The 19490-nt window shown below is 46.6% G+C and overlaps 1 protein-coding gene across 6 annotated transcripts in view; it reads left to right on the top strand.

Moving 5' to 3' along the window:
• The first annotated feature begins 1050 nt into the window (after positions 1-1050).
• The window catches only part of LOC118513851 (nuclear receptor-binding protein), a 52105-nt gene continuing 33665 nt past the window's right edge, over positions 1051-19490 (top strand). Inside the window, exons 1-2 of one of the 6 annotated variants that reach the window (XM_036060141.1) lie at positions 1051-1204; positions 6590-7664. The gene's annotated coding sequence lies outside the window, so the exon portion shown is untranslated. The other 5 variants (XM_036060136.1, XM_036060139.1, XM_036060138.1 and 2 more) reach the window with 5 other exon arrangements.

Below are 19490 nucleotides of genomic sequence, written 5' to 3'. Positions count from 1 at the left end.
TTGAGGTGAATTTATGCATGACCGCAACACTTCGCCACCGGGTCGTACCGGGTTACGGTGGCTAAAGAAGTAGGATGTTGGAGGAGACGATCGTGAATGAAGTTCCCGCTGGATGGAGACTTTTATGAATGAATTTGTGGCAGGAAGCGGCGGTCCACTCGACGGACGCGCTTAAGGTAGTGCCGTTAAAAAGGCACACCGCTAAAACCGACCTGGTCTGACCGGGTTTTTTTTCTTTTTCGGCGAGTGGGAGAGGGCCTGCTGTCAGCTGTACCTTCTCGACTTTTTTTGTGCGGTAGTAGTACTACTACCTGTACCGAACTGCGGTCAAATAATCGAAATGGGACAAATACGACCAGGGTGGGAGGCATCTTGACCGCCCATAGAGGACTACTTTCGCGTACGGGGTTTACGTACTGCGAGTATGCCTGAGTCATCGATGTTGACCACACGGAAATAGATAATGTTGGACACATCACACGTTTAAAGCAAGTTTCCAATTATAAAAGGCTTAATAAAGAATAAACTTACCTACTCTACTGTGATTTTTTTTAAATCACCTCAATTGAAAGCACAACTCAATGTGCTCCATGAGAACAGAATAGAACAATTTAAAGCGCATATTGAGAACAGCTTGTAATACCGCGAAATAACGGTAACCGCCGTCAAACGGAGAGCCGATTTAAATATTCACACCAAGCACGTGGTGTAGATTTTTCACCGGAGCGCGATACTGACATTTCATCGAAACATCGACCCGGGCGCCGAAGATAGCCGAAGCTTGACAGCCAGTTTGGCGATGAAAAATCGGTCGCCGTTTGAGAAATTGGAATTTTCCTCGTTTTCCGAGTGTTAATTTACTTGCTGTGGGTGCAAAATGAAGAATCGGTTAGTAAAAAAATCACTCAAAGCTCAGTATTACCTTAGTAAATATTATGCACAACCGAATCGGCGAACCAAAGTGAGTTGAGAGGAGGTGCCGTAAAAAGCCCGTTTTGACACATGGAAAGAAGTAGAAGACCAGGACCAGTTTGACGTTTACTTGACCGCATTGAATCAGCTGGTCATATGTGTTGTTTATCATTCTCGAAGCAATAACATCATTATATGATTTGTTTTCTTCCATTCTGCTGTTCAATATCGTTCGGAAAGCTTAGATCAAGTGAAGATATCAAGATATTGTAGTGTGTCAGTGCTATCTGAGGTGATTCTGTATTATATTTATAACTGTTTTTGGTGGTAACGATTCTGCGCCTATATGGACAGGGCAGCTGACTGTATCGGCGTCATAGACGGAGCCGGTTTGCATCCCCGAACTATTGGAAGATCCGAGATATAGGATCATTCCACTTTTTTGCCGATCTGCAAGCAAAAAATCATCAAGAGCACAGCAGATCGAGCTTATTCAATGTATGCTAGAGATCACTTGCTTGACCAACAAAGAATGCTTGACCGCAGTTTGTTTACATTTCAGTCAAGTAAACGTCAAATTTTTTTTCAAAATGTCCGACCGAGAAATCGCTATTCCGACACCTCCTCTCAACTCACTTTGCGGCGAACTATCGATTGCGCGCGGGTTGCATCATGTGACACAGGGAGACAGTTGGTGATTTGACATGAATTTTCTCGTATCGTTAACTTTATCCACTTTATTTATGATTATTGAGCTGAAAAAATTGTAATTTTATGTTCTTCACTTTTTGAAGAATTTTCATCAACTGTTCTATTTGTTAATCCAAGCGAATTGAGTCAAAAATATGATTTACCACCTTTGAACGAACCCGTCCACGATGCTTGATGTTCAATCGCAAACGTCATCCGAGCTGTCAAAACCGCCCGCAGCATGTCAGCCAGGAATCTTCATTCCAACTTCAGTCGAACAACTTTGATTGAAACGCTTTCATCGAACGAACGTGTACAATAAATAAAAGTTGAACGCAGAGGCGAATTATTCCGCAACCGTAAGCTAACAATTCTTCCATCGTCGTACTTGCTCGCCGTTTGTGACACGGGCTCTAGAGTGGAATACTTGCGTGCATTCGTGCGTCCGTGTGTTTGTGTGTGTGTGATCGAGAAGAGTATTTGCCTTATCCGGATACCGTATCAAGCGAATATCGGCTTGCCGTCGTCGCCCTGAACGTTCCTTCCCGTTCCCCGTGCGTATGTGTTTGGTGTGTGACCGCACCGAAGAAGAATAGTGTGTGAATTTGCCCGTGCTCACAAGGTTTTTTGTGTCCCGACTTCCATCCAAACCCATCATCCTCCTCGTTGTTGCCCTCGTTGTTCACCTACACCGTGACCGCATCGAAGGAATGTGTGTGTTAGAAGGAACTGATTTTTCTACAACCGGAAGGTGTGCATCCTCGCTATTGCCGGATGGTATCGCTCCGTTTCGATTGGAAGAACACAGATAAGAACAAGCCCGACCGACCCATGGCAACCCTCCGTCCCGTTGCTTGACCGCAACCCGCGCCCGTCTCCTTCGGCAACAGGGCAATCTCATCCCCACTAGAATGGAGAACATAAGAGCCGTGGCGGCAGCAGCAGCAGCAATCGTCGTCGGCAAAGGGCGGATAAATCAATCGCGCATTGACCAGCGTGCGGTGTGCGTGTGTGTGTCTTCCACCGCTCGGATGCAATCCTTCGAAGAGGAAGAAAAGGCCCCTATTTGATTTGTGTGTTGCATGACGGTGCATGAAAAAGGTGCTCCTGGGAACGACATTGGTGCGCGCCTGCTCGCATCCATGCTGTGTGTGCGTGTGCCTGTACAAGCGTGAGTGTGAGTGTGTGCGTTGGTAGCGTGTCCTTTGAAGAAGGAGCGAACATTTGCTAGCTTCTCGTACGGAAAAATGGGCCTGCTACGATTGCTGCTTCTCTATCGCGCACTACCTGCCCTAGGAGAGCCTGCCTCGCTGTGTACGGTTGGTAACACACCATGTGCAGCTCCACAAACACACGTACGTACGGCTGCGTCGTAGCCGTCGGATGCAGTTGCAGTGCACCAGTCCATCCCTCAGGCCTGCTGGGAATGGAAACCCTTTCCGTGGTTAACACACACCAGAACGAACCGAAAAAAAAACACTGTTCGTCCGCTGATGGATTGTTTATTGACGGAAATGGAAACATGGATGCAGCTGTCAGGGCAGGGCCACGATGATGGAGGCCCCAGAAGTGCGGCCGAGACGGCACTAGGAGGGACATGTTGGGAAAGGTTCGGTTTAGGGGTTTTTTTTTCGTACTCTTTCCTGCCCACTGCCAAAGGGCAGACGTGTGTGCGTGTGCGTCGTCGCTGTCATCGTCGTCTGGCTGGTTGCTCGATTGCCAGAAAAACTCCCAAATCGACAGACGGGATTTTCCCATTGCTACATCGAGAGGAAAGAGAAAAATACGGACAACGCTACAGTAGAAGCTGTTTCGGGTCGTACATACCATTTAATTCGAACGATGATATGGGAGATCATGTCAAGTGAAGTTATCGTTAAAGGATTTGCTTTCTTAGTGGGTGTGACGAGCGGAAAAGTATTCACATCGCTTTCCATGCACTATCCATGGTGGAGTCTAATTGTTGGAATGTCGGGGGCCTATCACGACAGGACCGGTATCAAATCCCATACAAGTACAAGTAAACAGTCAAAGTGAGAAAGCCAGAAATGGCAGGTTAAGAACTCTCGAGGATGTAGCGCCAAAGAAGTAGAAGAAGAATATTCGCTTACTTTTTCGCATAACGATCTGTTCGAAATCTTGCATAACTAACGTTTGCTGCTCGAAGTCCACAAATCGGCCCGAATGACTGATTTGTTTGCTAATATGTTCGCCACCTCGCGCAATAATGTTAGCATTAGTCTAACGAACGGCCACTAAGAGGAATTAACTGCTGTTTAGAACATTTTCCTCCCTGGTGCTGTGAGAAATAGTTTGCTTTGTGTTCCCGTTGCCGGTAGCAACCCACCGCCTGCCAGAGGATTACACCACACCAGATTGTTGAAAAAAACAAACATAAAAAAAATCCCTTATCCCTTTAACTTTGACATCATTTTGCTTCTTCTACGCCGGTCGAGAATGAGGACAGAGCGCGAAGGGCGTCGGTTTATTTTAATGGCCCTTTGAGCATACATCGAGCAAAACAAAACGGCACGGAAAACGTTAGTTATTTTTGTAATGTTTATGTTCGCTGTACTGTAAACTCGGGTGTCCCACTAACAACCGGTTCGCTGGTTTGCGGCCAGCTTGACCAGCTCGTCCGACAACACTTGCCCATAGTTCGCAAAAAGTATATCTTCTTGGTTGTGCCTCTAAGCCCACCGCACGTCGCCGTAGTGGACCCGAGACCCTGCGATGTCTCGCCGCCCGCCGCACCCCTATGTGTCTCCCGTCTGTATCCCCCGCGCACGTGTGCACCATCGTCTCGCTTACATATGGCTCGGCGGGCGAGCACGTTGTGTCTTGGCTTGCCGTTCTGTGACGACGTGCTGTCACCCGAAAATGCTGCGTTCAGAAAAGTCTCGCTAGTAGAATTATACACACGGTGTGTTGTGTATCGGTTTTTTTTCTTCTATTTGTTTCCCACCCATGAAAACGGTGCCGTTGTTCCGTGGGGACAGTTTTGGTTCTACTCACGACTCGCGGCAGTATTGGGTCGCGTGGTGGCTGGTGGTAGCAGTAGTAGATGCCAAACTGCTTGTTAAATCAATGGATTTCTCTGCCGTCTTTGCTTGCCTTTTTGCGCGTGGAATCGCCCCTTCTTACCGCAAGGCAAGGCAGGTTCTTACATATCCTGCAAGGCAGCAGCAGCAGCAGCTGGTAATGTGTAACTTGAATGTCGAGCTTTTTGCTTCCTTTTTAGGGGTGAGCATATGAAGTACGCGGGCGCGCTAAAGAACGAAACCACATCAACAGAAATATCCCAAAACGATCCGCACCGAGTTCGCTTCTCATATCGATAGGCCCGGACCCCGGTTAGCAGCAGGGCCGCCGCGATGTGGAACCTGCAAGTAACCTGCTATCCGAAGGCGAAAACAAAACAGGGGGCGAAGGAAACATGATCGTTCCTGTTCGCCCCGGTGTCGCGCACCACACCAAACCGGGTTGTTGGACGGCAACCGTCGCTCGCCAGCAACTCCTTCGTGTGAATGCGTTCGACGAATCCTACTGGTGCAAAAGGCAGGCACACGACGACGCCACTCTCTCCCACACGGTCGATGGATCCTTCGGCAAACGGCGACCATAAGCAGCAAGCACAGCCCCCCACGGGAACGAAGGCGGTCAGGCCAGACAGAGGCGAAACAGCGCCGACCGACAGCACCACATAACCTTGGGATTCTGTTTCTCTCTCTCTTTATTAGTGAATTAATTTCCTTATATTAAATAGGCGAATCGGGCAGCAAAGCAAAGCGCACGACAACGGCTCAACAAAAAGGGGGGTGGGGGGGGGGGGGAGGATGGTTCGCGCAAAAGGTCCGCGAACTGTGCGTGAGCAAGAGATCGGCTGAAGGTGGTGGTAAAAGCATCAGTTTTCGTCGACCCCTCCGAAGAAGAGCCGTGAGGCGCAGCAAGATCCCCGGCTGGACGATCATCACCGGCGTGCGCGCGGCTATTCGCTGCCTCCGGAACCGCCTCCCTTTGCTTCTCTTCTTCGCGGTGCGCATGAAACGCTTCTCCACCATCTGCCAAAAACGGAGAAACGACCGAACCACCACGTTCCGTGCTTCTTTTTGGTCGTGCGGAAAAGTGTGCTTTCGAAGGGGGTACGTGTTGTAGAAGAAGCAGCAGCAGCGGGAGGAAGATCACCGGGGACGAGCGGGGTGGCCACAAATCGTGGAAAAGCAATCGACACACAGCACATCGCGAACCCGCAAAAATCATCATCCATTGCCCGCGCTGATGCGTGATTCTTTCTTGGTGCGGCTTTTTTCTGACCGAAATTCGCAATACCTCGACCCGTGCCATCTCTACTCCTGCTGCTTGGCGTTGTCGGCTTCCTCCCATCTTTTCCGGATGCTTCGGTGGTTGTGTGCGAGCGAGTTGAAGTAGGCAGAGACCGGAGTTTTCTTTTTTGGAAAAGTGTGCGAAAAAAAATTGCACAAACTTCAACGACAACTAGATCATCGGAGGCTAGTTTTGTATGGTGTGTGTGTGTGAGAAACAGTTTGCGTTGTTGGACGGACAGATTGGATCTGCTTGGAGCGGTGGATTCCATTTGGAAGCGGAACACCGAGCAGCACTCACACACATATTGGGGATCAAGAAGCAGACTATTTGCGAGGAGGCAGAATCGCGGTTCGATTTCGTGTCAGGTACCATCTCACCTGCCTGCCATCTGAATCCCGCAGGTGTTGGCTTTATGCCCGGTGCTTTTACTCCATTTGATGCAGATATGCTTCTTAACGTGCTCTTCCGCGGTACTGGTTCTTCAGTCACCTCTAAAGAATGTTCAACTATCTCCTCAAGACGCCCGGTTCAAGCACTACTTCTCCACAAATGATTCATCGATCGATCCCTCATCAAACCCCTTCTTCTCGTCTCGCTCCCCATTCGTTCGTTTTTAATGCAATCGCGATCTTACTAAACCCGATCCTTTCTTTAATCACAGTTAACATAGCATATAGCGAAGCCGAGCAGCTGCTCTACGTGTGAGTGTGTGCGCAGCGTCTGTGTCCTGTAGCTGTGTGCGTGTTAAATACCGGAAAACGGAAAGCAGAATCTTGTAGTGAGAAGAAACACAGTGCACAAAAAATTCTTCTGTGTCACACAAAAGATACTTATCTCGCGAGGCAGTTTCAAGGCCATCTAGCGTGCGCGGCTACTCCGACGTGTATTGCCAATCGGTCCGGTCCCGTCCCGTCGTGAAAGTACACACCGGACAACGGAAAGTGCTGCCTGCCTGCCTAGTGCTGAGCAATCGACCATTCAGTGATAAAGCGTGAGCGAGCGAGTGAGATAGAAAGAAAGAGAGCGAGAGAGAGTTGGTGTAGCGGCGCGGCGGTCTGACAAAGTGTTGTTGCGTGTGTGCATCTTCTTTCTGTTCCCGGCCAGCTGTAGCAAAACGTCAAACGTGCTACTGCCACTGTGTGCGGGTGTGCGTGCGTGTATAGGAGTGCAATAGTAGGAAAAGGAGCGAAAAAAAAGTAAATAAATAGTTCTCTATACCACCACCCACACCCTCCTACCCTTCCCCCCACCCACGTGTGGCGCCACGAGTGCAGAGCTCCCTCTTACTGTGTAACCGTGCATCCAGTGGCAGTATCCGTGTGTACGCGCGCGTGCGTGTGTGTGCAAGGTTGCATTTTTCCTCGTGTTTTTTTTGTGTGCTGTTAGTCGTCTCACCGATTTGCACTTCTGCTCCCCGCGAGTGGGCGAGTGTGTGTATGTGTGCGTGAGTGGTGTATGTGTGTCCAGATTTTGTTTAATTAAAAGAAGAGCCGTCGGTGGTATCCCGCTTTCCGTTCCGCGTGGGCTAAAGATCCGTGCACTCTCGCGCACACGATCACGATCGTGTGGCACAAGAAGAAGGAGGAAGATCCAGTGCGTGCAGGAAATCCGTGTTACCGCAAGCAAAAGTGCGCTCGCGGGTGTGTGTGTGTGTGTTTCCAGTAGATAAATCCGTGGATAATCTTAACTAAACTCTCAATGGAAGCGTGCTGCTTGAGAACAGAAGCTCATATAGGGTAAGTGGCAGTCTTATTAAATTAAATATCCTAGTCCTTAATCTCATGCTATCATTTAGCCTGAAATTATTGGGGGACGCTTCAACGCTATCACTCACTGTCAGTTTAAGTCGCTGAGTCGTCCGGTACCATTCTCATGACATGACCCACAGAAGTCTGCCTGATGGGTTGATGGGCTGATGAGATTGATCGGCTGGGTTGTCCGGAACTTTTCTCTTGACATAAACAACTAGTCCACGGAAGTCTGGCAAGTCCACATCGCTCACCGGAATCTTGATATGCTTGTGCAACTCGTAAACTGCTTCTTTTCCTCAGTTATGGACATAGTCCATGCCTCACAGGCGTATGTCAGTACTTGGATTGCACTCGTCTTACGAGTCCCAGCTTCGTCTGCAGTGACAAGTGTTTTGGGTGGGGAAGATTCGAGCTTGAAGTTGTCCATATTGTTCTCAATGATGACTTAAAACCAGTGCGCTGAAACTGTAGACGCCTTCAAAAAGTAATACATAGGTTTTCGGACTCTGGTGGTACCTCAGTATGGTGGGCCTGAAGAATTCCCTAGCCAAGACAAGACCTCTGGCGATTTTATCGAATAGTTTAACCCTGCCGCATTTGTTTAGATCGACGTATTTTAAATATCCCTGGCACCATAAAATCCCATTACCACCAATCTTCGATTATATTACTCACCGAAATAGGTTATCGTCTCGATGTTGATAAGATAACCCGAGCTCTCCGTAATGGCGCATCAAACAATCACGGCTAAAAGCTGCGAAGAAGCCCACGATAAGTGGGTGCATATGTGTGACTCACGTGTTTTACCAAGAAGCTATTGCTACCTTCCAGCCGGGTTCAACAGGAAGCGATGATGAAACGCGTTAGACCCCCGTTTTTTATCATTTATTTCAACACTTAATAAACCTTTTAAACCTTTGCTCGCCCTTGTCATCCGTCTGGTTGGAGGAGGAAGTTGCAAAACGAACACCCGCTCATATGCTTGCGTAATATGCTTCGGGGACAGTTTTTGCTAATGATTGTTTCTTCCATCTAGAGCTAATCGTTTGAATAAGTTACGCCTTTCTGACCTGCGAATTTTAAACATCGACACATAATTTATGTCAGTTAATTTGTCGCCAGTAATTATTAATCGGCAAACGGAACCGGCAAAACTGACCCACACACACACACACACATCGCCGATGGTATACACGCTTCATAGAGCACGAACTCCAAGTGGTTGTAAAATGTTAACGGTCGATATAACCTGATTCCGGAAGGGGGGAGGGGGGGGTTTCGATATAACCCCTCCTGACTTTGCGAGACCTAGATGAGGTCCACCATCACACACAAACTCCGATCAAATTTCAAATTCTGCAGAACATTTTGTGGGGTGGTCTGTTGGGTCTGCTGTTTTTTTTTGCGTTGCGTTTCATTTACGGAGAATGGCGGATGCTGTGGTACTCGATTTTTCTTTCGACTTCCTGGCTCTCATCCGCACCCGAGAAGTGATGTGTAGCTCACAGGTGATGTTGCGTTCTCCATCTTGCTTCTCCATTTCCTCGGAAGAATGCGGGACACGTATTGCAGAAATGGTCTAAATTCTGGTCGGAACAGGTCTACGTCAGAGAGAGGTGTGTATGCACGCCGCGGGATCTGTTGTTTGTTAGATGAACAATCTTTGTTCGCTTCTTCCCGCTTCTTTCGCCAATGCCACGCCGCTTCACGCCACTCGGACCCATTCGGTCGGGCAGAAATTATGCTTCAGTTTGCTTCATTGCTATTGCTGCAGCAGTTGAGTTGTTATTGGCACAGCCAACAAAGTCTGGTTGGCTAACAGAAAGCGAGAGGGAGAGAGAGGACGGCATGTTTGGGCAAAAAATTCCAGGAAGACCTGGAACGCACACAGAGCGATGTACAGTGGTGGAGGCAAAACTGGAGTGGAAAATTTCCAAAAGTTGCAAAATAATTCGCAAACGTGCTAGAGAAAGGAAGAGTAGAAATCGTGAGAAAGGAAATGGATGAAATAGAGAATGGAAAACGAGGAACCCGTAAGCATGGATTTGGCAACTGTAGTGGCAAAAAGTTCGGGGACCGTCAGTCGCCGGGGTTGGATGGCGAATTTTATTATTGGAAAATTTGGAGATATTAGTCTACGATACTCTTTTTCTTTGTTAAAGGTTTAGTTTAAATTTAATATAGTTTTGTCTGACACCACTAAAACAAAGACTTGCTAGATATGCTTGGCTATGTCTCTACTAATGGAGGGAAGGTTTGAAGAACTTGTCCAACTTGACGTTACATATTCATGGTACAGCAGCAGTTTGATAAGCATCTCGGAGAAACAATTGCACAACCCTCTCCATCCATCCCAATGTGAATAATGAAAAGGCATGCAAAACGTAAAGTCCATTTGCCATTTGACACCATCTACACTTCCATTTGCGTACTTAAAAAACAAAACTAAGTAAAGGAGAGAGAAAAAAAAAGTCTGCCCAAAAATCTCTTCCAGTCCAATCTTATTTTGTGTTGCCAGATCTCGCCTCCTACGGATTGGTTATGCTGTTTTGTTTTGCTTCTACTGCTGCTCACCATTATCCATTTACTGCCAAGTGAGAAGACGAATCGGGGTTTTTTTTTCCTTAGGAGGAAGAGCATTTTTCGCGAAATTAGATGATTAGGCACAAAAAAGATCCAAACGATGCGGAATTCTGCTGCCCTCCAGCAGTGCGCCCCGCTGATGATGGCACCTGTAGCAATCGTTGTCTTTCGCACTACTAGCTTAACATCGGCATCTTTGTAAGGTTAGGTCTTCTTTTTTTTGTGTGTGTTGCGGACACAAGTCGTTTGTTAGCATATCATATTGATTGCTAAAGGCGGTCGTGGGTTCCATGATATTGGTGTTTGAGAATATAAGAGAAGAGGCAAAAAGCGAGCAGACACTAACGATGATGTCAAACTAAATGGAAATAAATTTTGAACAAAATCTTTAACATAATACCTTCTCTTGAACAGGAAGTCGAGAAGAGCTTGGAATCGGTTTCAGGCACATTTGGAGCTGCGAGATACACTATTCTAAGTAGCAGAAAAGTTTTGTCTGCTTGAAGGTCCATTTGAGATTTGAACTCATCACCAGGCGTGTTGAATTACCGTGCCTTACCAACAACTCTATTTTCCCGCCAAAGTTTGCGGATGTTCCGGTCGGATAAAAACGGCGCTCTACCGCGTTACGCTCATTAGTATTTAGAACTACAGCAGGCATTTGTGAAATTCTGCTCACCTTGCTAATTACTTGATCAACAAAACAACGTAACGCGCTAAACACCGGAACAACCGATGAGTGCGGAAACCGGACGGGGTGTGCATTTTTAAACCCGCTTCCATTGGAATTTGATGCACAAAAAAGAAGCGTTCGCTTGTGAGAGAGATCTCCAAGGGGAGGAAGTCTAGTTGCATAGTTGAACAGCGCATGTTGCGGAAGCGTCGAATAGCTCAACAACATGTGCCGATAGAACCTGGAAGCTTTTTTTACGAGGAAGAAAAGTTGAAGAATTTAAACAGGATCTCGGAATCGGACATACTTCCTCAAGAAAAACAAAACATTGGAAGCAATTAGTGTACGATACTTCGAACAGATAAGTCCAAGATTTGTTCTGGAACTCCTCACTTCCTACCTCGTGCCTTAATCAACCATCGGAGTCAATTAACGTGACCCTCAGTTAGAATTCTCGTACAGCTATCGATTTTGATCGATTGCGATATTGATTTAACGCTGCTCTGCTACTACGACGAGTTCACCTTCGCTGCTCGCTGCTGCACTGTTGATTTTAAATTTTAACAATATTTCTCGCCTTCCTGGTGGTTGAGTTGTGTGTGCTCCATGTAAACAGATACTACAGTCGAGGAGAGACCCCGGGAGCACAGCATCAACGAAGAAGTATCGGTAAACTTCGTCACTGGTAATGGTGACAAATCGGGTGGCACCTCCCAGTTGTATCCACTTCACCGGAGTGAAGAAGAAGCATTGGTGAAATCGTACCGTTCGGTGTGTGTTTGGTCAATGTCCGTTGATTGATTTCCGCATCACGACAGCGAGACGCCGACCACGCGACCGAACAGCCAGCCGGATGATAATTAATTTACCAAGCTCCTCTTGTCCACATTCCTTGTACCTCGCCATTGCATAGAACGGGGCAACGTGAGGACTAGTAGTGTCGCGCCGCGAATTCCTCCCCCGAGAGAAGAGCGATTGTGGTGCATATAGTGGGCGGATGCCGTTTTGTTGTCCGCATTAGGTTTCCTGCTGTGTGTGTGCGTGTGTGATGCCACTTTTCCTCTTCATTTTTTTCCCCCTCTAGTACTTATGAAATCGATACACGTGCATCCATTCCATCCTGTGGGGTGGGAGGTGTGTGTATTGTTTTACAGCGCACCTAGAGACGGACTGTTTCTTCCTTCCATTTGAAGTAGCATATTAACCCCGCTAACATATGGGACGTGATTTTTTCGCTGATGAGGAGCGAACTGTTGGGTGTAATATGGGTGGTTGGGTAAAGGGATAGCGCGCGTGTCTTCCGCTTGTTTTTAAAGAAATTACTGAGCTTCCACAACCTCAGTCGTTAGTATCATAAGAAGAACGGTAAAGAATGCGCGTCAACGAAAGGGGGGGAGATAGAGAGGCCACACGCGAGGCCCACCTCTCAGGGCAATTGTGGAACCGTTTGTATGCAAAAACTTAATCCGCAATCGTACGCTTTTATCTTCCTTTTTGTTTGTGATTCATTTTTTCGTTTTGAATCGTCTGCCGACTTCTTCCAGCTCGGTCCTGAAGCGGTCTATAATTTAGCCCTCAGTAAGTTTGGCGAAGTAAGCAAACGCTTCTAACGTATCAGCTGTCATCCTGTGCAGTAAATAAATATGCTGAATTAACATCAGGGGACAGGTGGCAGAAGAGAGGGTCTTGCAAAAAAAGTTTGTGTCATGGTCTGTCTGGTGCTGGTAGTTGCCATTTTGCGGAGGTCCTTTTCCGTTAGCGAAGGAAGTAAACTTTTGGTTGGCTGATTAAAGTTTTGCTTTCGGATCGTATGGCGCGTTCTGGCAAACGAAAAAAGCTACTTCTACCAGTTGTTCGCTCCGTTGTTAATTATTCATTTTGATGTAGGATGGAACGTTTTTTTTTCTTTCTTTACTTTGTGTTGATTAATATTGCTAAAATATTCATTCCACCGTTCAACGTCGTGCAAGTAATGTTAATAATTCGTAACCCCGATTCCAGTTGGACTTTTCCTAATTTGTGTCCCCGGCTCATGGCTTTTTTGAAGAGTACGGTAATCAATTAATCCTTTTGAAAATGAAACCAACTGCACAAACCTCACATTTACTTTGCCGTTGCCACGCGATGATGCATCACACGCGCCGACTCGCTCACCCCAACTGTATTAAAATGTAAAACCCCGTTATTATATGGCGACCGCCAGGTTGTTGCGACCCGATGATTCATCGCGCTCCAACGCGCTCCTCCAGCTGGGGCTCCGGGCGGTTTTTCGTGGGGCGTCACCGATACAAGCGTGGTTCGCGGCTAGTCCCCGACGTCGCGTCGACTCCTCCATACTCCCCGCAACGCGAAACTCCAAGAGAAACCAACTTTAGAAGGGGGAAAAACGCACGAGCACTAGAGTGCAAATATGCGTCATCCTGCTTTGAATAATTCGCTAACAAGCCACATGTACCCATAGGGGCTATGTTATAATATGGTTACGTGTGTGTGTGTGTCGTTCGTGGTCTACGTCTCACCACCTAAGAGACGACCTTGAACACACTCCCGTACATCCCCGGAGAGAGGTCCTCGTGTTTCTGCTCCGTCTGACAGGCCACATCTTCTCGAACGCGTGACACCAAAGGGTCCACACAGTTCGAACAGACGCGAAGGACGAACGATTGGCAGAAGGCTAGTAAAAGGATCACACTCCCCATATTACGTCACAACGTTGAAGCATCAGTCCAACAGACGAAAGAGAAAGAAAGCAAAATTCTTAACACGGAGCTAATCACGTGTGTGTGTCCCGCCGGTTCTGGTGGGTGGGAGAAGCGTACTCTAATTCTATTTGGCCCCGTAACCGTGCGGTAGTTTGCCGATGATTAATGGAATTTGGAAGCCTGCGAGTCAGCCAAGGATCATTTATACTCCCCACGCTCGCGGGATGGAGGAGCGGTCGGTTTGGTTGGACTAGGGGCACGGTCTGGTTGATATCATTATGCCTGCCGGCATTTTAAGACTCCTCGCCCAATTTCTGAGGAACCTAAAGTTTCTGAAGGCTGGAGTGGCGGGTGCCTGCAACTAAACTCTCGTTTGGTTTCTCTTGTTTTATGGTAGGATGGGGGCAAAAAATGCTTCCATTCCGAAAACCCGGCACAAATTCTAGGTCTTCCGACATTTGGACGAGTCTCTCGTGTCCTCGTCTCATATTGAGCCATGGTTGGTCAGGGAAATTTTATGTCATCTTCACACAGAACAGCAATATTGGGTCCGGTCACCACATGCTCTACTTCCGGTTCGTATGGTGAAGGTCCTGAGCGCCACGTTGAAGGTAGCTGGAGGAAGTGTTTAAACTCCCATTTGCCATCTGCTGATATGCGGTGTGACGGTTTAGACATTACACATTAATATATTTCGATTCGATTTAGTCTCATTGTCTTTTGTCAACAGCGCGAACGCAATTACGCAATTCGATCGAAATATCCGTTCCGTTCCAACCGCCTAGCCTGGCAACAGTTCCACAATTGCATTAGGCAGCGTATGTGCGTACACAGCGCTCCAGCAAATTTACAGAAAAACAGAGACTGAGTCTTTTCCAAGCTTTTTTTTTCGGCAAACGTTTGCTGCAAACACACCCATTTCTTTACCTTTCCATCGCTGTTTACATTGCATGGCAATTGCCGTGCCGTGTTTGAACATTGGAGGCATGAATATTCTGAAGTCTAGAACGCGCTGTGGACCAATTAAGATTATTATACTGGATTACCAAATCGACACTCTTATACAGCATTCGACTGCACATCTAAAAACGGGTTATTTTTTTTTAATAATTCGCCAACATCAGGCTGCAACTTATGTTAGCCTTGTCCATGAAATTAGTTTACTTTAGCGAGAAAAAGTAAAAAAGAATTTTTTGTTACTGACGTGATACGGATTCTACATGACAGCGGCGTCGTCCTTGACGGTGGAATAGGCGTTGCATGTGAAAGTCCAATGTATCCAGCTGATTTATGAGTTTGTCCGTCTAGACTGACACTGTTCTTGGTGGGTAAAAAATTCTCGGAAGTTTTTATGTCATAAAAAGATGAAACAGGATTAGAATTAAATTAAGTTATGATTTTTTACATTAATTAGTTTAAAATATTTTTATGCCACATGTCAGTTTAAAAAAAAGTCCTCGGGCAGCAATTTGATAGCAAAAAAAAACTTAAGTGTTTAACCTAAAATTGCTTGAAGTTCAGCTTTTCAACACCAAACGCTATAAATCATACAAAATCGTTAAATCTGAAACCGATTCCGATTCCGAGTGAAATATGACCTTCTGAGTACGCTGTTCACTTTTCTGTTTTAAATAGATTTAGTCCAAACGGCGAATCGTCCCGACACGTGCGTGCGTTGTGGGGTCGCGAATATGGTCGAAGTAATGGGTTTTTTGAAAATTTGCAACTCGGCGTAAAATTAGCAGACTTTCTGCAAAACCGTAGCGCTCCACCAAGCAACCGGCGCTCGATGTTTACATTGGTGTTTAGGTCATAAATAAACAAAAGCTAATCTCGCCCGCCGACGAATAAATGTTGCGGCCGTCCCTGGCCTCGACTGCTTGCCCGCCGCGATTCGTACGGTGGTACTGTGAGCTAATGAAATGGAGCACGATCGATGACTGCTGGGCCCATGGTTTGATGTTTCAATTAAGAGCTATTCTTGATATGGTATTGGGCGGTCCATTGTTAATGCCGACACAGGTACTCGCCCTAAATCAAACCGCTATGGAATGCGCACAAACGCATCAAAACGATGCAGCCAGCCCTAGGGGAGGTATTGAGACAGTCATGTACGTCTTCGATTCGCAAAGACAATGTTGTGTGTTCCGGTCGCCGAACGTGTGGATTTTCTTTTTCCCTGTACTCCACGCGTCCACTCCAACCCATCCTACCGACCGCCACCAGCAACGTGGTTCAATCTGCATATGTTGTCTGCCTCGTGCTGCGAGCGCCAATGACGCACACACAATGGTAGTAGGGGCGAGGATGCGTTATTGTGCGCTTGGATTCGCACCGACGACATCACATCCATCCCAGCGGTCTGCTTCGTAGCTGATGTACGACCGTCGAAGGTTCTGTTCTTCCTCGTTCTCGTGAATGTACACAGACGGGACTTGCACTGACCGCGAACCTCGCGAGCAAAGTGCACTGACCGAGCGACCGGCAGGCGGAAACAGACGCCGACCACCGGGAGTTTCGCAGCCAAGTTCAAAGATAAATGGTAGAGCGCCTACGCAAATTGTTTCTTGCTTTCTGTTGAATGTCTGCAATTGTGGACACGCTCGCTCTAGGAAAAACTCTAGCACTGGAGAGATGTGCCAACAAGTTATCGAAATGAAGCAATAACTCTAACGATTTAAAATGGCTTTAAGGTCTAGAACTTATGATTCATGTACCTCAATATCCCAAAAGTGTTTCTCCTATCAAAAGCATCATTTGAAAGTCTAGCATTCCGGGTTTACCTCGCCCCAGCTAAAGTCCTTCAACACTCATCCGTAAATTAAACGCATTATGCATGTGTGCTGGAGGAGGCGTAGAGTGACGTCTACGGTTTGAAGATAGAACGGTCGACCGTTAATGCATCTCCAATGTTTTCTTTACAATGGTATTTGCACAGTTTGTATTGACATCCACTTTAATCGGCGTGCTGTTTTTCTTCTTCTTTCGTGAAATAATATTAGAAACAACAAAAACTGGTGATGTCGCTCCAACACGTATTTAAGTGGAAAGGGCATAAAAGAGATAGGAACTTCATGAATCCCCTTGGTCCTTGGTGGTAGAGAGGTATGGGTTTGAGTTGAAATTTGCACTCACTTACGAAATGTGAAGGTTGTCTGCAAATACTTGATAGAAGTGAGCATCTTCAGAGCTGTGTTATCAATATCCCAAACGTTTACTTAAAAATGCAAGATAGGTAATCTGCTTGTACCAAGTACTCTTGTAGTTGTAATTTACCTAAGCCACTTAATGATTTGATAAATGTCTGTGCCTTGCTAAAACCTCCCTAACAGAAACCAGTTAGAGTTGCCAGAGTCATGTTACGTCTCCTGGTTTCCAATATTCCATTAAAGTGCAGCAACCGGCTGATGCTGTTGTGGTGGTCTGCTGCTGCTAAATAATCAACCTGCTTTCAGTTTGTGGTTTCCTCAAACCATGTGTGAAATGCAATCAAGCTTTTCCAACTTTCCCAACCTAATCTGCTGCAGCATTACTTCTGGTGGCTGCGTACTGTGCTGCGTGAAGGCAAAAAAGTGCACTCAACCTTCCGAACACCATCGATCGTAGTCTCTTACCCAATCCCACACATTCTCTCCGGTCTGTGCATTGCTTCTTCCTGTTTCTCGCTCTCTCTCGCTCGCTCTGTCTCTCTCCTCAGGCTCTAGGTCTACATATGGTAGCCAAAATTTCCAGCAAGAGAAATGCAATACAGGGGCATTGGGGTTGGGGAAATTTCTCCAACTCCCGCCCCAAACGCACTGTGTCGATATTATTGAAAAAGTAATGGAAGACAGAGAGACACAGAACGAGCGAGCGAGCGAGATGAAGAAGCAGTGTGATAAAGTCGGTTCCACTTTGTCTTTCCCCTGCTGTGACTTGGTTTTCCGTTTGGTGTTTTAGGGCCGTGGCTCCAACACTAGTCCAGTGTGGTGTGTGTGTGAGCGCCAGGGAAAAGTGAACGTTGTGTCGTCTCTCGACTGCAACTCTCGGTGTGGATGCACCCACCCGGCCCATGTGGCCTTGTAGACATATGCGTTTCGGGTAGGCGAAATCATCGGCTGCTCGCCGGAGAGATGGGCTTTCACAAAAAGTGCACAGATCTCTGCTTTTGGTGTTGTTTGCTCGTCCGATTTATGGTATAAAACCCGCCTTAAAAGTCAGTTCTACTCGGCTGGTTTAGCGTATGCTGTAATACCCGTAGGCACGTGGGCCCTTCGAAAAATGGTTGCATGGGTTAGGGCAGATATGCTGTCTCGTAACAGGCTCCAATTAAAGCAATATCACAATTATGGCACATCATGGTACAACTTTAGTATTTCAGGAGCTTCAGGAGATTATGATATCTCCTGGTATATATAGGCTTCTTGAAGATCGCTGGTCCTATTGCAATGACATGCGATTGCAAGTATTTGCAGTATAGGAAAGGAAAGAGTAAAGGAAATGATATTTATACTTCACACGACCTCATTCATCAAATGTTCAGCAACTCATATCTCAATCACTTGTACGACATGTATTTTGCCAACTACTCGTATTACCGGCTGGCACATCTGCCTCTATCCACATTTAAGCCGCTCAAGTCACCATCGACTTAGGGCCAGATGTATGTGATCAGGTTGAGAACAGATTGCTTCCAATAACTCTTTCGACTTTGTTTTTTTTCTCTCGGATAAATCGTAAGGTTATTTTGCACTCTACCACATTCTCGACACCCTCGGCAATGGACCACACACATGTTAGACAACAACTCAACTCAACACGCCTACCTCAGCTCATCGTTTCGCAGCTCCTGGCGGGCGGCGTGTGATGTATGACGTTACAGTTTTGAACGGCATGGAAAACATATCTGCCGGGTGTGTAAGCGTGCGCTATATCGCGACCCGAGTCGTCGTTGGGTCCTCGCCACACCATATTGATGAGCCAAAAATCATCGCTAGACATGTCCAGTAAACTAGCCCATCTGCTATAAGTTGTGGTAGGGTGTGGTGGAATACGATGGACGGGCACGGTGTACGAATGGACGCTACTTAATCACACAATTAAGCTGTCATATTTTATCAATTAGCTAGCGCTACTGCGACCGCCCCACATGCATCCATACATGAGCTGTGTGTGGTGTAGTAGTCGCTGGTCAGGGGTTTTCGGCGAAATATGAGAGGACTTTGTGTGAGGTTTTTACGCGGGCTCGGATGAAAATGGTCGCCGATGCGGCTCTACCTGAAATAACCAAAAATATCCATTAACTAATGATGAGCTATTTGCAAACTACGAGTATGTGTCAAGTTTCGTGGAATCGCATAAATGAGGTGGGTTTCAAATTTATATGCAACAAACGCGCCGCGAGCAACAGCACATCTCGTGAATTGTTTGATGTTAATGCAATTACTTTTAGAGAAAATGTTACCATTAATTACATAATGGGGTTTTGTAAAATGATATCGATCTGTTTTTTGGTTACAATTTCTTGGTAATTTAAAACTCCATCCGACACGTTCGACAGGGACATTTGCTCGTTAGTTAGGCGTTTTTCTATCCGTTTCGCCAACTAATGCAGAGTGAGCGTGCATAAGGCAGAAGAAGGTAGCGTTCGAATAGTATTTTTATTTTTCCACTCTTTTCCGTCATATCCGTTGCATGATTTATCTCGCGTGTCTAGGCTAGGTTTTCGAGTAGATTTTCTTCCTTTTTCTGCCGCAGGCGTCTGGAAACTGCAACCATTGCCAAAAGTTATCTTTGACACTTTCCCTTTGGAAAGTTTGCCTTACCCTCCGGCGGGGGGTATTGCGTGCTGCTTTTTTTCTGAGGCTGAATTAG

The sequence above is a fragment of the Anopheles stephensi genome, chromosome 3 (genome assembly GCF_013141755.1).
Source record: "Anopheles stephensi strain Indian chromosome 3, UCI_ANSTEP_V1.0, whole genome shotgun sequence".
NCBI classification, from domain to species: domain Eukaryota; kingdom Metazoa; phylum Arthropoda; class Insecta; order Diptera; family Culicidae; genus Anopheles; species Anopheles stephensi.
The sequence above is the reverse complement of the archived record's forward strand: the minus strand, read 5'-3'. Positions and strand labels throughout refer to the sequence as shown.